The sequence below is a fragment of the Rhipicephalus microplus genome, chromosome 10 (assembly GCF_043290135.1).
Source record: "Rhipicephalus microplus isolate Deutch F79 chromosome 10, USDA_Rmic, whole genome shotgun sequence".
NCBI classification, from domain to species: Eukaryota; Metazoa; Arthropoda; class Arachnida; order Ixodida; family Ixodidae; genus Rhipicephalus; species Rhipicephalus microplus.
Genome location: NC_134709.1, coordinates 13294221 through 13317530, shown reverse-complemented (window position 1 = coordinate 13317530; position 23310 = coordinate 13294221). Strand labels below are relative to the sequence as shown.

The 23310-nt window shown below is 47.1% G+C and overlaps 1 protein-coding gene across 3 annotated transcripts in view; it reads right to left on the bottom strand.

The window, feature by feature from the left end:
* LOC119181928 (uncharacterized) overlaps window positions 1-23310 on the bottom strand; it is a 153518-nt gene that overhangs the window by 48703 nt on the left and 81505 nt on the right. For all 3 annotated transcript variants that reach the window (XR_012886454.1, XR_012886455.1, XM_075875068.1), the window contains exon 2: window positions 16761-16875. The gene's annotated coding sequence lies outside the window, so the exon portion shown is untranslated. The remainder of the gene's footprint in view (window positions 1-16760; window positions 16876-23310) is intronic.

Below are 23310 nucleotides of genomic sequence, written 5' to 3'. Positions count from 1 at the left end.
CAATTACATAGTGTACGCTAGTTCCCCACCAACGAGAAGAGGTCACAATCTTAACATTAAGCCATTTTTAGCATGTGCTAACACGTTCTAATTTAGTTTTTTTCCAAGGACAATTGTTCACTGAAACGATCTAATTGGCTTTGTTCATGAAATGAATATATCTGATTTTTAGAGCCATTTGAATGATATTAATTTTTTTCTCGTTGTGTACACGGTAGTGTGTAAGAGGTGACGGTATTTGTTTATAAGGAAATTGTTGTGATAGAGTTGTTATTCTTTGCTGATGTATTTTTGTACCCCACTGCTGCAATAGCCCTGAATTCGGCTGCAGTATTTGAAAATATTAATAATAATAAAAGACTGCCACTCAAGCACGATAGCTAAAGATTTCGCATACTGTGCATTGCCATCGGTCGTCAAAACATATGCGATTTTCATAACTACTTCATTGTCTAAAGCCAGTCACTCACTACAAAAGGCACACACGTTACGGCGACTATTTTCTTAAGCCCACCTAAAGGGTGCATAACAAGTTCTAAAAAAATTCATTCACTAAGTGTTTCAAGTATGCATAGGGACAAGATATCGCTATGACGTTATACTTTTAAAGGTGATGCTCATGGATTATCCAATTTTTCAATGTTTTGGTGCTTTACATCATCGCAACTATACCCTAATGGCGCATCAAGTCACCAGAATCGACACCACATCCTGACATCACGATAGTGTCGATGTCAGTAGGTGCGCGACATAAAAATCGAATGCAATGTGACAATCAAACATCTTACCAGCATTGAGCTCAGAGCCGTAAAGCAGGTGGTGGTGATGATGATAATGATAATGATGATATGTGGGGTTTACGACCCAAAACCACCACATAATCACGACAGACGCCGTAGTGGTGGGGTTTTTTTAACGTGCACCCAAATCTGAGCACACGTACGAGCCTACAGCATTTTCGCCTCCATCGAAAATGCAGCCGTCCTAGCCAGGTTTCGATCCCGCGACCTGCAGGTCAGCAGTCGAGTACCTTAGCCACTGGACCATCTCGGCGGGGCCGAAACGCAGGATAAAGTAGCCTTCGAAAATTGGGATCGGCACGTCGACGCGCCCCTACAGCCTCCTGCCTATTCACAAGTGAAAGACAGCCGTCCAAGCAGGCTTCCGCTCCAACCGTAAGTATTTTTCCCATGGCTTACGTGAGTACTAATCATAATAATAGCCAAAAGTTTGATTTTGCGACCTAAAACATCACTTTTGGCAGAGCAGTCACGTTAGAATTTTTTACGGTATTCACCAGGACGTTCAAGATTCAGATCAATACCCAGCGACAAAAACGTGTCTCACAAACTCGACTACGTCAAGATTTCCTTAGCACGTTGACGGTGTGTTCACAGTTAGTATTGCGCTTGCTGTATTGGGGACGGCTCACTGCTCTCCCATAGTCGAGTACGAAGTACTCGAAATCGTAAACCAATTTCTCTATACAATATGTCTGAAGTACATGTTCTTGTGCGACAATTAGACCGCGCGGCCTGAACAAGAATGAGGCCCACGGGACGGCGTTATGGTATATATATATATATATATATATATATATATATATATATATATATATATATATATATATATATAATGTTCTGTTCGGTAAACTTATGTTGGAATACCATTAATGTCCACTGTTTCGGAGAACTAAAGTTTTCAACAGATGGTCTCTTCTCGATTATGTGTTCCAGAGTACCTCCGTTTATAGAGACAGCGTATTGCACACTTTCGACTGAGCCATCGAGTGTAGTACCATAGATTGGGTCGGCTCACTGCTGGAATATTTGAGTACGCAGTAGTCAAAATCGTTGAACCCTTTTGAAACACGCTATTGTTTCGTAAATGCGTCGTTGAGACACCGCAAACAGGCCAGCGCATGTACCACCAGCGTTAGAAGCCGCAACTTCACTTAATAAGAGAGTTGCGTCCTTTTACAGCTGTATAACCATTACATTGTAAAGCAGGACATGGTTCATGAAGTATAACAGCGCGAACTGCAATGGATGGTCAAAAAGAGAACAGGACAGGTGGAAACTGGCAACTAAATTTAACCTTATGCGGCTGAAAAATCAAAAGATAAAAGAAAAAAATAAGAAGAGGAGAATCCGATACCCACTACACATGGTTCCTCGAAGGAGCACGGTATGCATCAGCCAGCTTTCCATTGCACTCTTCGAGAAGGAAATGACATATCTAGGTGGCACTTTGGGATGATGCGACCGAATTAACCACGTGTATCGGGTTCTTCTCTCGCTTTTTTGTAGCGTTAGCTACACTGGCCTAGCTGAGCCAATTTAGCGTGGCACTGGTCTGCGCATGCGCAATGATACTCCGCCGCCGCCGCGCGCGCAATTCGATGCGCTGCGCAGACGATCAGTGGTGTTGCGCACCGGAGCCGGCACCTCCCTCGCACTCGGCCGCGGCCGCGCGCGACTTCGCCGCCGCCGGTGTGCGCTTTCCAGAGGAGTGCCGTCATAGCCTTGGTAGACATACGGACGCAGACGTGCGCGCCTTCCCTGTGCAGTCGCCATCTGACACTGCGCTGGAGCCGCTTGATAGCGCCTCTGACTGGCGTTTGCCACCGTGGTATAGCCATGGAGGAGAGTGCAAATGCTGCTCAACGGTGCAGTAGAGCGGAGAAGCTTAACTCATCGGATCCCGAAGTAGTTGCCCGGCAAAATAAATATACATGTGCCACACAATACGTATACCGTGTGTGTGTCATTAGAACTGCTGTAAGCATGATATCTGTAAAGCTAAGAATAATAAGCTGAACCTTTGCTAACGCTACGTATATCCTGGCATAGCTGAGCTAAGTCACTGCCATTTTTGTTACATTTTTTTTCAATTTGGTCTGCGTCACTACTGCATAAACTTTTCCATTGTATGCGATTAAACTTAGCGCACGTCCCGTTCTCTCTTCAATCGTCCCCTGTCCTTTGTGCTGTTCAACGTCATGAGCTATATAACAGTATGACTGCTCACAGAAGTGCACGTTTTCAACGTGAGATATTGCTCCCGGAAAGCAAGCAAGAGAGATAGCGTCCTTGCCTTCGAAAGGAGGATATATATGCGGTGCACAGGGAGTCACGAAGCGGCCGCCAAATGGCCTCTATAGCATCGTGTCCAGCCGAGTATGGGGAGCGACCTCGGAAGGGTCCAGCCGGGAACTCTTCCGGCCGCAGCAGCAGCAACAACACCAACAGGTCGGTCAGTCGGTCGGCCGGCAGTACACAGTGTCCGGCCGGCTGAAACTGGTCGGACACCTGGATGGCTCGATAACATCACGTCTACCGACAACGATGTGTTTTGTACGACTACGCTGGGCACCCTGCTTTATTTGCGGTAAGCCCGAGCATATAGAACTCCGACTCGCCTCGTATGGGGTTAAGGGGCGCATGAACCCACTCCGAGTTCAAGGACGAGATATTGGTTTCGTCGCTGTCTTCACCTTTCCTATACGCGCCACTTCCTAACTATCACTTATTTGTTCATGAAAAAAAAACATGGACAATGTTAACATTAGGCATTGAATCTATCAGGATTTCGATTGATTGATATGAGAAGTTTAATGTCCCAAAACCACCATATCATTATGATTGATTGATATGTGGGGTTTAATGTCCCAAAACCATCATAACATTATCATTGATTGATATGTGAGGTTTAACGTCCCTAAACCACCATATGATTATCAGAGACGCCGTAGAGGAGGGCTCCGGAAATTTCGACCACTTGGGGTTCGTTGACCTACACCCAAATCTGAGCACACAAGCCCACAGCATTTTCACCTCCATCGAAAATGCAGCCACCGCAGCCGGGATTCGATGCCACGACCTGCGGGTCAGCAGCCGAGTATTTTAGCCGATTGACCACCGCGGCGGGGCAACCTATCAGGATTTCACGATTTTCTGGTTAACGCTGTTATCTCCGATTGCGCGGTGCAGAATGCACAAAACGAAACTAATTGAATTGATCACGCACGATAGCCATGCTAGACAAAGCTAACGTGCGTGCAAGTGAGGGTACGAATGCTTTGTATACAACGATGTAGAACATAAATTATTTGATTTAACGGGCCAAAGTTTAACGGGCCACGACAGGCACGCTTTTGAGATGTACCATGGTGCGGCACTGTGGGTTAATTTTTACCAGCTCAGGCTCTTTAACGTAAACCTATATCTAAGTGTACGGGCTTAAGCTGCACTTCATCCCCATTAGAATGCGACCACCGTAATCATACCCCCGTCCACGCAACACCTTAGCCACTAAGGTATAGCCCGCCAGCAATGCGACCCAGAGACATGTTCTGGGCGTTATAGATGATCCCTGTAGCTAACGTAGTTTAAGTTTGTGTCTTCCGTGGTTAACTACGTGTTCTCTCTCCCTTCGTCATCTGTATTCTCGCTTATGCAACCCTGCAATCGCAAGGGACCTGCTTGTTCATCAAAGTTTTATCGTACGAGCATACGCCCCTCCGCACAAACATCTAATAAGAGAGGAGGACATCTATGACATGAAAATTCAAAACGGGGGTCATCCCCATTTCAACAGATTGCATGCCATGTCCCCGACGAGCTGTCGAGGTTCCTGCTCTGGGGCGGAGGAAGTCCTACATTACACCACATTACCTGTGGCTTGTCAAAGCGTCCCATCACCTGACAGGCACTGACATGTTTATATACCGACGCACACAACGGAGCAGCGGGAGACGCGACTGTCCAGCCCTGAACTGGCTGACCAGCAAGCGCTTCATCGACCAGCCTTGGACGTGCAGTTGAGGCAAGTGGGGCCCTTTGCGAGGTAAGAATAACTTCCAATTTTTCTGTTCTTTTCTGTATACTTATATTCCCCAGGCCTACTTTGGATCATGTTATGCCTTTTTCGTGTTCATATTTTGTAGCTTAACGCGTAGGTCACTCGCACAATGCGCATATGGGATGAATGGACTTTTTCTTAAAAGCTGTGCATGCGTGTCGGTATAGCCGGTTGTAATGTTGTATACCGTATACTTCTCATGCGCGTACAGTTCATAAACAGCAGCAGGACAATTGATGATGAGCGTCGGGAGCCTTCCTCGCGACTTCGAACGCAGCCCCAGACGCCGCGACACATGCCATGCGCACTAACCCACCCGGAAGACACGCGCACTAAACTAACTAAGCAAGTGCACTCCCGAAAGGTCGTACTTTACTACACACCTACGCGGTCGTTGGGACGTCGTCTACGACGGCAGTCGTCGCCTTCGCAGACGGAAGGTGCGCAAACGCCGACAACGAACACACGTCGTCGCCAGGAACACGGACTCCAGTGTTTCTTTAGATCTTTCTCTCTCTCTCTTTTCGGACGGTAGCCTGGGGGCGTTTCCAGTGTAGCGTGAAGGCTGACGAGATTCTGATTGCTCCTTAGGTGAAACGCGCTGCTCCACCCGATATTAAAGAAAATGTACAAACAACAAAAAAAAGGGGGGGGGGGGGAGCCGTGGAATTCAGGAAGCCCTCGGGGTGTTATGTACAGGAGAGCTTCTCGGAAGCCCCGTCTCGCGAAGCTGTTTGTTTGCTCAACCATATGTGCGTACAGTCCGGCAACCAAGGGCAGTGTAGGAGGGGGGAGGACACGAAACGGCCAAGAAGAGTCCGGTGCATCCCCCCTGGTTTTCCGTGACGATGACCTGGCACGAGTGCAGCCCTCGCCGTCCGCAGAGACGTCGAAGCTGTTACGCTCACCGGTGGCGAAGCTACAAGACGTGGCCTAAGAAATGGCCGTCTTCGTTAGGCTGATTGGAGATGGCACTATCTTACTAGATTGATGGAAGGAAGAACTGAAATCTTCGTGAATGTAACGCAGGTTCCAAAGGAAAATCCGTGCTTGTTTTCAGTCCGGTGGAGCTCTTTGATGAACACTCTTCAGATTGCAGACATTGCGCAGAACACTTGCCAGATTCAGCACCTCCGCACTTCTGGTTCACGAACCAAGCTCTTTAACTGTAATGTAGGCGTGGAAGCCATAGTGAAATGTTACACTGTCTTTTCTCTCTGCTTTATTTTCTTATCCCGATCAACCTTCAGCCAGTGCATAACAGCAAACAAGAGGCACTCTGCCAGAGGCGCGTCTGGTCGACATACATGTCGACATCCCAGCCTTTCTTTCATGCAACACTCTCTCTCTCTCTCTCTCTATCTATCTATCTCTTTATCTCTCTCTTTCTCTAGAGCTTTAAATAAAGTCTGCCTCACCCTGTGACCAGCTAGAATGGTGAAGCGACAACACCGCAAAGGTGTGGGTGGTATCGCGTCCGATTCCTGCCAGCGCCAGGAGGAGTTTTTTTCGACTACACGTAAATATATAGTTATATATACTTTAGACGTGCTTGCTCACAGAAAGAGAAAATGAGGAAAAGGCCGACAGGTTAACCTCAAGAAAAACTTCTGGAGCGCCATTCTACACTAGGGCTAAAAAAATAGCGCTCAATCTGAGAAAGATTACGCTTGGTTTCTCTTCGTAGCCTAGCGTTACTGCTTAGAATATATGACACTTTTTTTTTTTCATTTCGTGAAACGTCCATGCAGCTTGCGTACTGCCACAAATAATCTGATTTGCTTGTCCTGAGTTTCGAGCGTGCAGTTACCACGAAAAAGAAAGAGGTTTTGAACGCGCAGGTAAAAAGAAAGGAAAAGAAAAGAAAAGAAAGAAGGAAAGAAAGAACAGAAGAAAGAAAGAAAGAAAGAAAGAAAGAAAGGAAGAAAGAAAGAAAGAAAGAAAGAAAGAAAGAAAGAAAGAAAGAAAGAAAGAAAGAAAGAAAGAAAGAAAGAAAGAAAGAAAGACGAAATGTGCTGTGCCGCGAGTGTAGTGGAACAAAACGCAAAACCAACGCGGGCGATATCTATGAATTCATTCATGTCGGACAAGTGCGCCCTCGCTTGGCAGCCGCAACGAGTGTGAGTTTATCCAGCTCGATATCATTCGTTGGAAGTCTAGTTCACCCCTAAAGCACTGGTGTGACTCTATGATAGTTATACCTCCTCGCTATCTCGCAAAGTATGTGCGAACCCCTTTACAGAATACAGGTAGAATGCTTTCTCTCTTCCATCGCGCGCCTTTGAAAGCCTTCAGTCACGGAGTGAGAAAGAAAGAAAATATTGCATGGTTTGGCAGCTCGGATTTCGCGTGATCATTTGATCTCGCTGCATACCCCTACAGAGAAAAAAGAACGCTGGCCAAAAGCCAGAGTTCGTGAGCAACGCAGCCCACAGGCACGCTAATGAAGCTTATGCAAATGGACCAGCTCGAAGCATCGCGTTAAACGTTCTCAGCCGATAGCGGCGGAGAAATAGAAAAGCAAAATTCACATAGTTTGGAACGGGTTATTGTTGCATGCCAAGCTTGCAACGAAAAATGCGCGCACATTTGACCACATTCTCTGGGACTGCGGTGCACTGGGGCCCGGTATTACGCGTGAACGCTTCGAAAGGCTCATCAGATCACCAGCTTACGACAATCGAATCCTGGCTGTCCAGTACGCCCGCGACAAGGTTAAGAGGCTCGACCTCCCTGTTCCGTCGTGGGAATAACCAGGCTAACGCATTAGCATCACGCGCAGGATAAACAAAGAAGTTTTAGTACTGCGTACGCTGCGTACGTGGCGGCGTTGCGTACGTAAGGACGCCACGTACTGCGTAGTGCGCATGCGCAGACTGCAACGCGCACGTATCGTGTTGCGTACGCAGCTGCTACGTACGCACGCATGAGATGCGTGCGTGCGTACGTATGAGGTGATCGCGCCGCTCTCGAACTAGTTCGCGACAGCGCGAGATTTCGTTTTGCAAAATGGCGGCATCGAAAGCAAGCACCGACCGGCTCTGTGGCTTGAAATATGGCCATAATCTGGCTATAACACTTGGATTGGCTCACATTGGCTGTCAACAACACGTGCTTCTATTTTGATCTACCAGATGACGCAACACGCTTCACGCTCGTTACGTACGCGGGTACTACGGCGTACTAAAAGCCGATTAGTGGCAAACGACGCCACGTAACGCAAGGCGCTTGCGTGATGCGTACGTAGCACCATTCCGCAGCACTAAAACTCTCTAATGAAGTTTCAAAAAAGCATAAGCCCGATGCCTCGTGATTGGGGCTAGCGCTAAGCTTCCCACATCTCTCACAGATTCGCTGCAAGCAAACCCCAACCCCCGCGGCTTGTGAGCGGAGCGGGATTGACGCCTGCACCGAGAGATGGCGTTACCTTGGTTACCTCGGTACACTTCTTTTTCTCCTTAAACCCCGCGAGACGAGACATAACGTGACCACGCTGCAAAGAACGCGAGACGGTCCGCCGTAAACGCGTTTAATAACATCAGGCCAAGTGCAACGGCTACGCGTTGGTGGCAGCGTCGCTTGATGCGTCGCGTTACGCTGCGTTTGGTTCTTCCGTTAGCCCGCCCCGCCGCGGTGGTCTAGTGGCTAAGGTACTCGGCTGCTGACCCGCATGGCGCGGGTTCGAATCCCGGCTGCGGCGGCTGCATTTCCGATGGAGGCGGAAATGTTGTAGGCCCGTGTACTCAGATTTGGGTGCACGTTAAAGAACCCCAGGTGGTCGAAATTTCCGGAGCCCTCCACTACGGCGTCTCTCATAATCATGAAGTGGTTTTGGGACGTTAAACCACACATATCAATCAATTCCGTTAGCCCGGCCTCCACGCCGCATAACGAGGCGATCGCTGGAACGACCAGATAGCCACCCGCCTCGCGAGGCGTAGCGCTGTTAAACGTGTGGACCGTATATACGTCAAACGCGTCACTCAGTGTTAACAGTAAATCGTTCCTGAAGTTGGCCAAGACATTACTGAATATTCTTCCCGTGGCAGTATAGTCTACTGGAGCGCTGTTACGCGTAGACCCGCCGTATATACATCAAACACGTCACTCAGGGTTAAATCGTTCCTGAAGTTGGCCAAGGCATTACCGAATATTCTTAACGTGGCAGTAGTCTACTGGACAGGTTATAGTACCCCCTCCCCCCCCCCCCAGCATTTTTTTTTTGTAAGGCGAAATTCATCATCACTGAAATCCAGCGTGAACATGAAATGGTGCAAAAAAAGAAAAAAAAAAGGAACGATATCGTGGCACAAGGCGCGCGATATGTGGTTCACTTAGCCTACGAGGTGATCGCATGACTGAAGAAAAAGAAAAAAAAGAAAAAAACGCAAATAATGTCGTTGGCGTGTGCTAAAACATGCACTTTTCACATGACTGTAAGCAGCGTGCGCGTTAACTGAAAGCCGAATGCTCCTGTCTCTCATTTCCCATTAGCAGCCATTGGCATGTACATTGAGCACTATCTTTTATTGCTCAACAACGAACAAAAGAAGTCTCTCACCGGCACCACCTTGAAGGTAAAAATGTTATGTTACACACTACTACAACGTCTGGGAGGGACGAACGGGGGCCGCTATAAGGAGCTTCGCCCTTAAAATAGTTTAACGACTTTGAGTACTCGGTACTCGACTATGGGAGAGGAGCAAGCCGTCCCTAAATAAGTCACAGTTCACCAATCAATGAACTAACAAATGAATACCAATCAGAGTCCGACCATTATTTCTAGCGGACGAAAACCACGTAAGTAGGGTAAGTCATCCTGAAAAGTCACCTTGCTAGATCTGGTTTCACCTCAATGTTTGGCTACTTTATCCAGATAGCTTTATTGGTGACATCAAAATAGAGATACAATACTAAAAGGAATTAGGATTCCATTTGATCTTTTAAACCAGTGGTTATCAAGTAATGATCCGCGAAACACATCCGCGAAAAAATTGGCAGCCGATCCACGAAGTGAATGCTGACGATGGAGCGAAGCTATGAGGTTAAGGATGTTGTAGGAAGCCGGCGCATCTAGCCTTGCGTAATTTGCAGGCGATTGCCCCACCCGGTTTCCTCCTTGCTAATTGTAGCTAATGTCCTGCGTTTAGAAAAAGTTTATTCCATCATAAGACGCAACAAACCTAAGGAACGAGCGTCTGTACGACAGGCACAATAACAAACAAAAGACAAAGTACATCATACATTACACATTTAAACAAAAGTGTCCAAGTCCATAGGATGTCCATGGTTCATGGTACTAATAACTACATACACTAACTACATACATACACTAATCACAATATGGACAATGTACATGATGATATATGTACAGAATTTACAAGACTTGGTGAAGATGTTAGAAGTCCTTTGTTTGATTTAGGGGCGAAGCTCCTTATAACGGCACCCGCTCATCCCTCGTAGTCGTAGTAGTAGTGTTAAACGAGTATTACATTTTGACCTCCAAGGTGGTGCCGGTGAGAGATTTCTCCTGTGCGTTGTTGATCAATAAAAAATTCGCAGCATGCGCGTTAACTAAAAGACGAATTCTCCTGTCTCGCATTCCCCATTAGCAGCCATTGGCATGTACATTGAGCACTATCTGACAAGAAAGGGTTGCTACGTTATACTCACTGGGTGTAACCTCCTTGGTTTTAGGAAGGTTTAGCGAGCGTTGGGCCGCAGTGCCGCGAATACAGTGAACTAGTATATACCATGAACTCGAGGTGGTTAAAGGTGGGAAGTAGTCACGAAGCGCAAGCCGTAAGAAAGTGTGCGTGTGCTGCCTCTCATTTAGTCCTTAGAATGTCCGCTGGATGGCGGTGCTTCTATGTCGGGAATAGAGTTACTGTATATGCCACCTTTAGGTAGCAGAGTTGCGCCACTGTTTTCCGGGCACCGCTCGCTCCGCCTACAGGAGTACAGCGCCCCTATTCGCCGAGCGCCATCACGTGGTCATAAGGGGTTCAAATGCACTGCGGAGAAGCCAACGCTATGCAGATTCCCGGCAGATCAAGCGGGGTTGACAACAGCTGTTGTCATTCGCACCGCGCTTCTTCGGTAATGCAGCCATGCCGCCTGTTGGTCACGAGAAATGCGGCAGCAAATGCGTTCTGTGTTGCATTGTACTACGTAGAGCCCACGCCATTATACGCTAGTGCAGCGGGTGTTGCTATACAAAGATTAGTGTTCAGTCCGAAGGAAGAAACACTTTGCCATTGCCGTCTGCAGAATTGTCTCTTGGGGGCTGCAAACCATTGTTGCATCATGGTTTAAGGAGAGCGAGAGCACTGGTCTAGCTCGGGTGAGGGCAAGTGCTGTTGTGGCTGTAGGGGGGCAAGTGCCCCTTTTTTCACTTCTCTGCTGACGCACATGCGCCTGGCTTTGTTTTTTTCTTAAATCGGTCCTCGTTACCGCAAAATTTGCTCTATGTTTATTAACCACAGATGCAGTAGTGAATACGTTATACATGCAGAGTTGGCCAGCGTGTGCCAGCTGCATACGTCCAAATTGGTCTTGTTGTTAAAACGCTAAGAATATGGGGAGAATTTAAACTAGAACTATTTGAATCGGCAAGGCGCTGCTGCTAGTTCGTGAATTGAGTGCAGCTTTGAAACCTTAAGTGAAAAGAATGTTGGACACGACAGGGTTGTTAAACAACGATGCACATTAATTGTCCTGAGTCGCTATTGTAATACGAGCGTATTACGAGAGCCCCGCGTAACGTGGGCGTCGCACGGCCACTCTCGATCGCTATCCAGCTCGATTCAGTTGAAGAATACAAAGCTTTAGCTAGTTAACTCACACAGTTAACGAGTGAGCCCAACGCAATGAAAATATTCCATTCCTAACTCCCTTGATAGCGATGAACGGTGAAAAATATTTATATACATGTAAATAGGAAAAACAACGCAAAAGAAGCCGAAGCTAATGTGTGGCCTACTATAAATGTACGTATGTCTCACTGGTTCAACGAGCTGACGCACGTTTTGTTTTTATTATTACGTATCATAAACGTAAACACAAAATCAAGGCTTCCAGGTGTGACCATAGCAACCGAGTTTTTCTCGTACTTTCATAAAAAATGGAAAGAAAAGAAAGCAAAAAAATAAAGCAACGCTATAAGCGTGAGCGCTGCTCCTCCGCGGTTGATGAGTGGCTTTCCCGCAAGACATTTGAACCCAAGATGGCGTACCTTGGCGCAACTCTGCTACCTAAAGGTAGCATATACAGTATAACTCTAATCGGGAATAATGATGAAAAGATGTGAGATGGAGTGTTGAATAGATGTACGAACGGACACACAGACAGATGCATAGACGGACTCACGGATGGCTGCACCGACAGATGGACGCATGGACGGACGCAGGGGCGGATGCATGGACGAACGCAGGGACGGACGCACAGATGGACGTGTGGACGCACGAACAGACGCACGCACGGACAGGCAATGGACGCACGGACGGTCACACAGATGGACGCATAGACAGACGGAAGCAAGAACGAATGGACGGACGGATGCTTCGCCCCACTCTCCCTCATTCACTCCGTGGATATGTTGCAATTTTTTTTTACTAAGCAGAAGCAGGCTTTTAAAATAAAAATCGTGTATAGCGCGACGTAAGCTTGCATAAGACGGCGGTCTTCGTGCTATTCCACTTGCAGTATTGTGCCGTTTACCTATATCTCGCTGCACTATACCCCAAACATCATTGTCACTTATCACCAGTCACATGCGAGGTCTGTAGCAATCGAAAATTTCAAGAGAAGTCGCGACACCTGTTTCCTGAAGGTAGAGCCGAAACACAAAATCAGTCACGCTGTCACATGGCGAGCCTAACTGTTGCAGTTCCTCAAATAAACCTTGCCGTTCCTTTCTAAGCTCACGACATCTAAGCAAACAGTGTTCTATATCACCGTTTTCCTTGCGCTTCGAGCACAAGGTCGGCTATGTCCTATGGTCAGTAACGCCAACGTTGAAGTCACCAGATGGAATAAAAAACGGACAAACGGATGGACGGACAGACAGTCACACGGACGGGTGCACGGACGGACGGACAGAATATGGTCTTTTTTTTTTTGAACCATATACGCGCGCTGTCAACGCTATTTATTCGGTACATAGACGGACGACCGTCGGGGACTTACGACGACGGCGACAACGGACATCGTGCTCCTAAGAAGTTAAACCTGTATGTGTTCTTCTCAAGCGCGCGCTTCAAGACGGGCGTGCTGCTCGTTCATTTCCCCCACTGTACCACTCGCGTAAGAAAAAAAAAAAAAAAGACTGCGTCACATGTACGCTTTCCTTTCGTCTAAAGCGTGTTCGCGGCGGCTCAGCGGTAACCGAGCTCGCATGCCGACCCGAACGACGCGGGATCGAACCCCGTCGCGGCGATCGCACTTCAATTCGAAAGCCCGTATACAGCACGGTGTCACTGCACGCACATTAAAGAACCCGAAGTGGTCGAAACTATACTCGTATATATATATCTATACTCGTATATATATCTTATAAACCTAATGGCCTTCAAAGGAAGGCCATTAGGTTTATACATAATAAGTACAAACGCACCGACTCGCCCACAAACCTTTTAGAAACCTCCGGTCTACCCACGCTTGCAACAAGAGCAAAAATCGCGCGTCTCAAATTTCTATACCACATTCTGCATAACCACAGTCGGATCGATGCATCCAGGTACATATCTTTGGCAGAATCACGAACACTACGACATAAACATGCATACACTATCAAAGAATATGCTTCCAACAACGACTGTTTCAAGCAATCCTTTTTCCCCCTGTCAATCAGCGAATGGAATAGGTTAGATCCCTCCATTACTAACGCACCATCACTGGCAGAATTCACTTCAAAAATTGAGACTATACTTTGTGACAAAGGCTTTCTTCAACCATGACCTCCATTGTTGTTTTCCAGTAGTATTTATTTGGATGTATAAGTGTACACAATGCCTTCTCTGTATAAAACTGTATTGATTCTTTTTATGCAGCAAAGATTCAGTTCGCTGCTTCCGAAGTGTGAATATTTAGAGTGCATAAATACCTATGTCTAATGTTTCTATGTAACTAGGATTATTATTACCAATTTTAAAATAACTACAGTTCTGTATGCCGCCTGTAAGAAAGTACTTAGCATTCATTGTATTCTGTAACTCATGCCCTCCTGCTTTGGTCTCGTAAGAGACTGGCAGTATTGTAAATAAATAAATAAATCTTTCAACCGTACGACATCTTTCGTGTCCCGACGCGTTCTACCACATAAACCAGCCATTCCGTCAGCATAATTTAGCCCTTATAAATAATCACAGACTCTACAAGACGGTCTACTATAGTACTATAGAGCCTGTTTCACAGATATTTGATGGACTGCATACATCCTCCTCGAAACGTGGCGACGAAGCACCCCTGCAATAAAAACGGCGATCTCAAGATAGCTCAAACTGCTCAGCGCTAGTAATCACCGTCGGACGCCATCGCGAACCGCGCTCGTTCCCACGGTCATCTTTCTCACCCCTTGAACCCTGTATACGCGCCTCTGCGAACAACAAAGCACTGAAGGGGGCAGTAATAAAGGCGACCCCTTGAAGCGTTCGTGTCTAACGGGACATAACCTGCAGAAGGAATTCCCGCATCCCGCTGTTGTTATTATTGTTGCTGTTGTTGTTGTTCTTCAAGTTCGAGCGGTATACAAATAACTTGATGATGCGAGGCGTGGACAAAAGAACATCGCGCGCGGATCTCGGAAGGGAACCAGTTGCGGTGAGAGAAAAACGCAGTCCGTGCGCCACGCATGGACTGCGTCTAGTTCCGGCAGCTGCGTTCCAAAAACGGTGCACTAAACGGTTCCGCATAATGGGGTCCCAAACAAATCCTTCAGCCAGCGGTAATTTGAGCACTCACCCACGGTATATAAGTGACAGGCCTATGCACGGAACTAGAGCAACGCTGTTATATATAACACTGTCGGGAGTTCAAAACGAGAGAGACAATTTGAGAATGTGTGTCGTGCGAATTCACTTTAAATGAGCGCTATATGAGTCATCATCTTAACGGGCAAAATGGCACGTTAAGTACTCATTATTTAGCGTTCGAACAAACATAACGAGGCATTTTCGCGTGCACACGCAGAAAAGCGCGCGCGCTAGACGAAGGCGAGCTCTGGGGACATGCTTATACAATGTCGTTCACGCGTTATTTTGAGAGGGTCGGACGCTGCTGAAACTTAGTGCAACAAAAAGCCGATTGAGTTAGCGTAGATTTGCTCCGAGTAGAAGGAACTAAAGGCATATGCGGTTATGCAGAGACACTTGAGCCGCAGCAAGAGTGACAAGTTTGCGCGGCATTCATTGAACATGCTGGTTTATGCCCTTGCTTTTACCACTGAGCGTTTTCTGTTTTTTTTTTCTTTAGTTAATGGTGTTTGCGGTGTTCCTCTGGCACCTTCGTGGCGCCACGTGTTCCGTAGGCCCACCTTCCTATACTCATGAAATTCGAGAATAATGCGACGAAACCTAGATAAGACCCACGGTTTGTGTTCTTTCCGAGGCATCGTCGGAAGAAGAAAACTTTTATTTGCGCAAAAAAAAAAAAAACGCGTTTGCCGCTAAAACAGGGCAACGCCGCGTGCCCCTATTCAAAGGCACCGCCGGCTCTCGCCATTCTTTTAGCACCCCCGACTGTATAGCCCAGTTGGTCCCAGAACTTCACGAATAAGCGAGGTCACTTGATTGCTGCAGAGATGAGTCAATTTTGTAAGAGCACTCTTAACTGAAACACATAGAGACGTTTCAATGCAACGAACAAAGCGTAGGCACAAACGGTTCAATGCGTATTAGAAACGTATCGTCGGCTGTTCGTATATATGATACGCATCGGATGTGCCCCTGCGGGTCCCGTGCGGTGACGTCATCGCGCTTGCCCGTGACGTCATATTGCCAGCAGCTTGCCTATCCACCTCAGACCCGAGGACAGTTCAGTTCACGGGCGTAACTGCGCTTCAAGTCTGTTATCATTAGCAAATGGGGCGTTTCGAGCATGAAACACCCCCCCCCCCTTTTTTTTTTTGTTCAGATATCGCAGATGTTAAAGGCAGGACCTCCACATGGTGTATGTAGCATGTGCTTGGCTTATTTTACAACGCCGATATTTTTTTCTATATTGCATAAAAAAAAGAATAACGCAGTGAAATGGCACATATGAGATTATGCGCTGAAGCTAGATCTACAGCTTAGGTGACAGCTTCTGGCATTAAAAACAGAAAATACATTTAACGGACCATTTCCGTAGTCTGTGTGAATACAACACCACAGAGCAATCCAATGTCAACTTTTGCGAAAGCTAAACATAATACTGCGTTTAAACCACTTTAATTCGTCTCTGCGTGCACCTAAATTGACATGTAGATCGATTATGCAAAATAATAACTTTCGGGTTCATACTTAGGACTGTCTAGAAAGCGAGGTAATCAGTCTGTGAGATGGAGGCGGAAATGTCGAGGCCCGTGTGCTCAGATTTGGGTGCACGTTAAAGAACCCCAGGTGGTCGAAATTTCCGGAGCCCTCCACTACGGCGTCTCTCATAATCATATGGTGGTTTTGGGACGTTAAACCCCACAAATCAATCAATCAATCAGTCTGTAAGACTTAGATGGCATACGCGAACGAGGTTTCGCTATGAAAAAAAAACAAAAAAAAACGAATCAATTCGTACGCGACCGAGAACTTCAGGACGACTTTGCGGTGACCCGAAAGAAAAGGGACATCCTACAGACCCGGGAGAGGCCGCAGACGAGGGGGGGGGGGGAGACGGAGTGGGAGGGGTGGAGGGAGACGGCTCACCTTTTTGGAGGTCTTCAGAGGAGAAACTTCGCTTCCGCCGACGACTGAGGTCGCATGGTGTTGTAGTAGCCCCGCCGCGGTCACGGTTTGTCAAGGGGAGGCTGCGGAGCGAGACCTGCGTGAAGGAAGAGCACTATTGTCAGTCTTCGGCGCAGCCACATGCGTAGTTTGTCGAGCGAGAAGGCGCGCATCATTTCGAAGGTGAACTCGTACGAGCAACGGCGAAAGCGATGTTGCGTTGTTCTTTCTTTTCTAAGACACGGACTTCGTACCTAATTTCATGCTTTCGTTTTGAGGGCGCGTCTTCCTTGGCAGTTTCCCTTCTCCATTTTGTAACAGAGTATACAACGTTTGGAAAATGCGCCAATCCAGAAGGCAGTGCAGCCTATCAAAGCGCGTCCGGTTACTTTAACTACAGTGATTCCGCACTACCTGGACTAATTAACACTAGTTAATGTTGACAAATTATGGTTATAATTTTGCCTACCATTGACTTATTCTGCATATATGGTCAGCTAAAATGTCCAAGAATTTTTCTTCTACATTAAGGAATAGTTCTCGAGCATTGCCAGATGATAACGCGAAAAACCACCGAATAGGTGGAAACAATAGCAAGATCATGTCATCAAAGCAGCCGCAATGCGTTGTTGCGTGGGAAAATAAAAAAAACTGACAACATATCAGCAATGTAAGGAACTCGAAATGTCCTTGAATATGACAAGATTTCTAACACTTGCACACAGTCCTGTAAAATTACCTTCATGAAGCTTCCCTCGGGTTGGCAACTCTGTCTAGATGAAAATTATTGAAGTAAATCTGTATAGTTCACGGCAGGATTTCCTATCCTGTTCGCGTATGGATGCAATTAGTCATTAAATAGTGAAACGCGACAAGAAAGTTCAACAAAACAGACCGGTGGACTTTCGGTGCAACGTGCCGTAAAATTTATCGCAATAGAACGACGCCGAACGACAGAAGACAGTAGGCAAAAAATTTCCAGGCAAGCATTTTGCAGAATCTGAACATTTTTCACACCCAAACGAGTCATATTACTGCACAGAGATTCTGGTTTCTCGTCAACAAGTAAACTTTGATTACAGTATACACCAATCCGACGAATAATTTAGTAGATGGAGCGAAAGAGACCGGGAGGGGACGACCCTGTAGGACATATACGAAGAAAACGTATACGTTCTCACATACGCATACGCTAATCGGTTTGAGCAGGATGCGCACGCACCACAAGATATCCGCGCCAGAAATTGCGATATCACTGCGGCGGACTACCGTGCATGGCGCTGACCTCGATTATTGGACACCCGTGAAAGAAAGAAAGAAAGCAAGCAAGAAAGAAAGAAAGAAAGAAAGAAAGAAAGAAAGAAAGAAAGAAAGAAGGAAAGAAGGAAAGAAGGAAAGAAAGAAAGAAGGAAAGAAGGAAAGAAAGAAAGAAGGAAAGAAGGAAAGAAGGAAAGAAAGAAAGAAAGAAAGAAAGAAGGAAAGAAAGAAAGAAAGAAAGAAAGAAAGAAAGAAAGAAAGAAAGAAAGAAAGAAAGAAAGAAAGAAAGAAAGAAAGAAAGAAAGAAAGAAAGAAGCGCGCACGGTTCACGGCAACGTCTGCTCCCTGAGTAACCGCACGAGAAACGTGAATTCCCTCGAGCACCTCCAGACGTGCCACGTCCCTCATGGCGTGGCGCGGTCTTTCCGCGGTACAATGGCTTCACGCTTCAATTGATATTCCTTTCCTACGTACGCCACCACAGCAACCGTCGTGGCCCACTCCGCCCACAAGATGCGCGCAAATACCACGCGAGCCGAGAAGATTCTCGCCTATATATAGGAAGAACTTGCGCGTTCCCCCGCACAAGCTACAGAGCCTGAAACACGCTTACGCGAACGCGCGCAGACGCAGGTATAGTCGAGCATATAGCTCGCTGGCTCCGCGTAATGAATGCACCTGGGCTTGAGCGTCACCGCCGGGATCGTGGTGCAGGCTTCGCGAAGAAGAGGAGGAGGAAAAAGCCTTTATTGATGCTGGCTGTGCCAGATAGCCCTTATCCCCACCGGGCTGGTTGACATCCCTAGTCCGGGACGTCATTAGTCGAGGCCGCCACCCGAGCCCGCTGGACTAGAGTTCGCTGTTCCTCCAGTGTGGAGCTATTGAGTAGGGTCGAAGAGAGTTCAGACCAAAGTTTGCGAAGAGAGTTCAGACTAAACAGATACGTGTATGATGCCGCGCATGCTCCGCCCTATAAGTGTTTCTTCCCGGGGATTCAACGTTGTGCGATAGATGGTTCGCCACCGAGCTCCCCCGATTACGGAGCACTTATACTGTAGATCCTATTCAGTCACGGTGTCTCCGTTGCGAAGATGATGATCATAATGACGGAGTAAAAAGGAGGGAGAGAAGCGGGCGTGTTTGCTGCTGGCGGATATATATATCCTCGCCAAAGATGGCTGGTGCACCTGTTCTGCCCGAACGCCGCCTGTCGAACGAGACGCATATTGACGTTAACAGCGTCTAAATGGTGAGGGGTTGACCGCTATTTCAATTACGTCTAACCACACCATACCACGGCACTTAGAAATCAGTGAAACCCTGCACACCTATCAGCCAGTCTCCCGATATGAAATACCAAGAGAGGCACATCTCTCAATTGCAACTGACATGCTTTTGCGTGTACGAAAACTTATTCATGAATAATAATAATAATAATAATAATAATAATAATAATAATAATAATAATAATAATAATAATAATAATAATAATAATAATAATAATAATAACTGGGTTTTTGCGTGGCAAACCCTGTTCCCTTTCGGACTCCCTTGGTCTTCCTGCTTGGGCTACATGTCCGCCATGTTTGATAAATAAATAAATAAATAAATAAATAAATAAATAAATAAATAAAACCACGACATGGTCATGAGCCACACCGTATAGCGTAGGTCTCCAAAAATTTCGACCATCCGCTGGTGTCTAACACGCACTGACATCGTGCGGTACATGGAGCTCTAACACTTAAATTCCATCGAAATCCGACCACCGCGTTCGGCGTCGAAACCGCGACCCGAGTCAGCAGCTGAGCGCCGTAATCGTTGTACCGCCGAGGCCGACGAGCGCCTTACTGTCCCCCTTGGAATTATCTCCGTCTTCGATACCGTATAGTCGCACACGATATGGAATTCATCTCGCCGAAGAGAAGCAAAACTACATTGAGGTCTCCCTTCTCGTCGTTCGAGTGTTCTCTCACGTTCGTTCGAAGAGTGCAAACACAATACCTGTGTTTGCAGCCCCCTCACTCGAATGTTGTTGCTTCTTCGGTCGGTCTGTACACACCCGCTGTACCTCGAACGTCGAGTGAGACAGTATAAAAAAATAAAATACAGGAAGACATACCAGAATAGGCGCTGGCCCGAAGAACCATTTTCTTCTCTCTCTCTCTCTCTCTCTCTCTCTCTCTCTCTCTCTCTCTCTCTCTCTCTCTCTCTCTCTCTCTCTCTCTCTCTCTCTCTCTCTCTCGCGTGAATTCCCACAAAGCCGGTGCTTTTTTACGCGCGCCCGTAATAATTTCGGCGTGCAGCGCGCAGCACGAACTGAGGAAGTCTCGTTCCACGGTTGCCCCCTCTGCAGCGGCCTTCCAGCCGAATGTGGGCCTACGCGCGATTCCGCCTCGAAAAAAACGGTTCCTTCCTGAGGCGAGCGTCGTGCTGCCACAAAATGCTCGACGCCCACGGGCTTCATGTTCCGAAGATTCGGTGGCTCATTGATGTTCCAAGATATGGTGAGGAGTGACCTATCCATATCTAAATCCATCTGTAGCCATCTCTCCACTAATCTAGGTCAAAGGCACTTTGACTTGGGCGAGCTGGTACATAATTGGATAGGCTTCAGCGCAATTTAGACGAAGACAAATGGAGACACATTGAACACAGACGAGCGTTCGTTTGTGTTTTGTGTGTCTCCATCTATCTCCGTCTAATTTGTGCTGAAGCCTATCCAATTATCTAGGTTGTTACAGTTTTTGCACGTGACAACTTCCCAGGTTAACCACAGAGTTTCCTAAATGTACACTAGACAGAACTCTGCCGCTAGTGTCTATGGAAACTGCAACGCATAGCGCTTCAGTGAGCGCGGGACTAATGGGTATGACATGGATCTGCCTAGTCTTCGTACTTCACCTTCGTTCTGCCTTAGCATGGCTTCAGGCTGCTTTGTCACGAAACAGCGATCGGCAAATGTTCGGCACTTACCCTTCACCATTTTAATCTTTTAGGCTCACAACTTCAAATAGGGTCACGAAGTGAAAAACGGTTTGTTCTTTCCTTCGACACAAAACCGAAACACAGCCATAAACGAAGCAACCAGTGCCGCCCGCAAGAACGAAGACTAAGCAAATTCATGTCGTACCCATAATTCCCATGATCGCTGAACGAACGCAGCACCAGAGTACCCTGTAGTTAACTTTAGGAAACCCTACGAGGTTAACCTCACTGCTTTTTCCTTTTATTCTATTTCTCTCTCTCTCTCTCTCTGTCTTTCCTTCATTATGTATGGTAACGTCATTAACGTGTATAATCTAGAATATACTTGTTCTTCGCAGTGAATATGTATGTAACCATTGATAATGCTGCGTAAATTTTTACGTTTATACACACACGGTAATTCAACTTTAAATAAAGGTCTTCGTACTGTATAACACCTTGCACTGCAGTATCTACGTGCTACTCAGTAGCACGTTGATACTGAGTGTTACGCTGTATGGGTCATTTTTTCTTTTACGTTCTGGTCAAGGGATCACCTGTATAGACATGCAACGGACAAGTGGACAGGCACACATATATACCCTGACAGTGCTTTTCTACATCTCCTTATTTTATTTTAATCTCTTTCCCCAAACCGGACACGGGCATCTGGTTGAACTCCCCGCCTTAATTCCCTCCTTCCGTCATCCTACTCGTGTTACTGAAGGAACGTTTTTATGTGATTTGAAGTTCGGCATGTTTGAAGTTCAAGCCTTTTAGCAGTAGCCGGCGCCTGATTGGTGTGCCTACATCTCCTTTACATCACATCGATAATATAAAAAAAATGCCACAGCTTTGCCGAAAGGGCGAAGCAATGAATGTGATAGCAACAAATTGGAAGGTCACGCGCAGAGTGGCAAGCAGATCGAAACGTGCCCCGTGTTTCTCACGCACAAAGGACGCAAGAAACGTACTCACAGGTACATATTCACGCGAATAAGCGTCTCAGTTGTTACTTCGCTGTATCTGAAAAGCACGCCTTTTTCGCAAACGGAGGCTGTGCAACGATTGCAGTGACCTTCGTACGCCCGGTAACTAGAACAGAATCCTTCCAACGAAACTCAAAAGCTAGCCAAGACATACGATTCCCCCACTGCAAGATAATGGCATGCGATCGAGCGTACATCCCCTTATTCTCTACGCGGGCCAAAGTACGCGTGAAAGATGAAAGCCGCCGCGCGCTCACTGCGCCACCTTGCTGATAATGCTGAAAACACGATAGTACCCCCCGAGATGCCCACCAACAGCGGCAAATGTTAGATATGAACAGCTTGCCGTTTGAACGTTAAAAGGAGGTACCTCTCGGTGGCTCAGTGGTAACGCCTCGCATTCGCGACGCGGAGGTCCCACGTTCAATTCCACGCACCGGAGTCTTTTTTTTCTGAATTTTATTTCTTTCTTGTATTTTCATACATATATGTATACATATACGGTGCATGACATCGACGCCGACGCCAACGCCGGCGGCGAAATCCAGCCGTGAGTGTCCATATAATTGCTATCGCAATAAAGAAAAAGGGTTGCGTGGCCTTGGCCACTCGGACGGGCAGCCGAAGTGCTCCCGGCTAGCGCCGAGACCAAGTGGTCAGCACGTCCAGCGCTATCACGTGCGACATCGGCGTTATGTACGATCGCCGTGAAGGTTGCGCCGTACTGGTCAAACCTATCCGCAGTGTCCGCCGCGACAGCGGGACGTGTGGCTATCTCGTTTCTGACTTTTTTTCTTTTTTTTCCTTCACATTCTCTCGCAATATGTTGCAGGCGCAATCAGGGGCGACCTACATGCGCGAGCAATTAGCGCGTGCCATACGGACTTGTTATAAGGTCTTTAAAGGGTCAGAGAAGCAGAACGGTTTTTGCGGTCCCGTCGACCTCTGACAGCTAAGGCAGCGCTCGCCTGTGTGCTTGCTGGTACCCGCACTCTTTGTTTTCAGCGGAACAAAAAACCAGCGTTCACATCGGAAAATACGAAATGGCGCACGCGAAGGAAATACGAAGAAAAAAAAAGTGGTTCACGGTCACATGCATATTTATGCGCGGGAATGTACAGATGGGCCACCCCGCCGGCATCGCGCATTGTACGCACTATAAAAGACGCTCCGCGCTTGCGTACACCCGTGAACGACCTTGAGAACCCATATCCCACGCCCCTGTCATCATGACATCATCATCATTACCAGAAACAACAACACAACATCAACCTGACTACGCCCACTTCAGGGCCAAGTCCACTCCCATATGTTCTGTC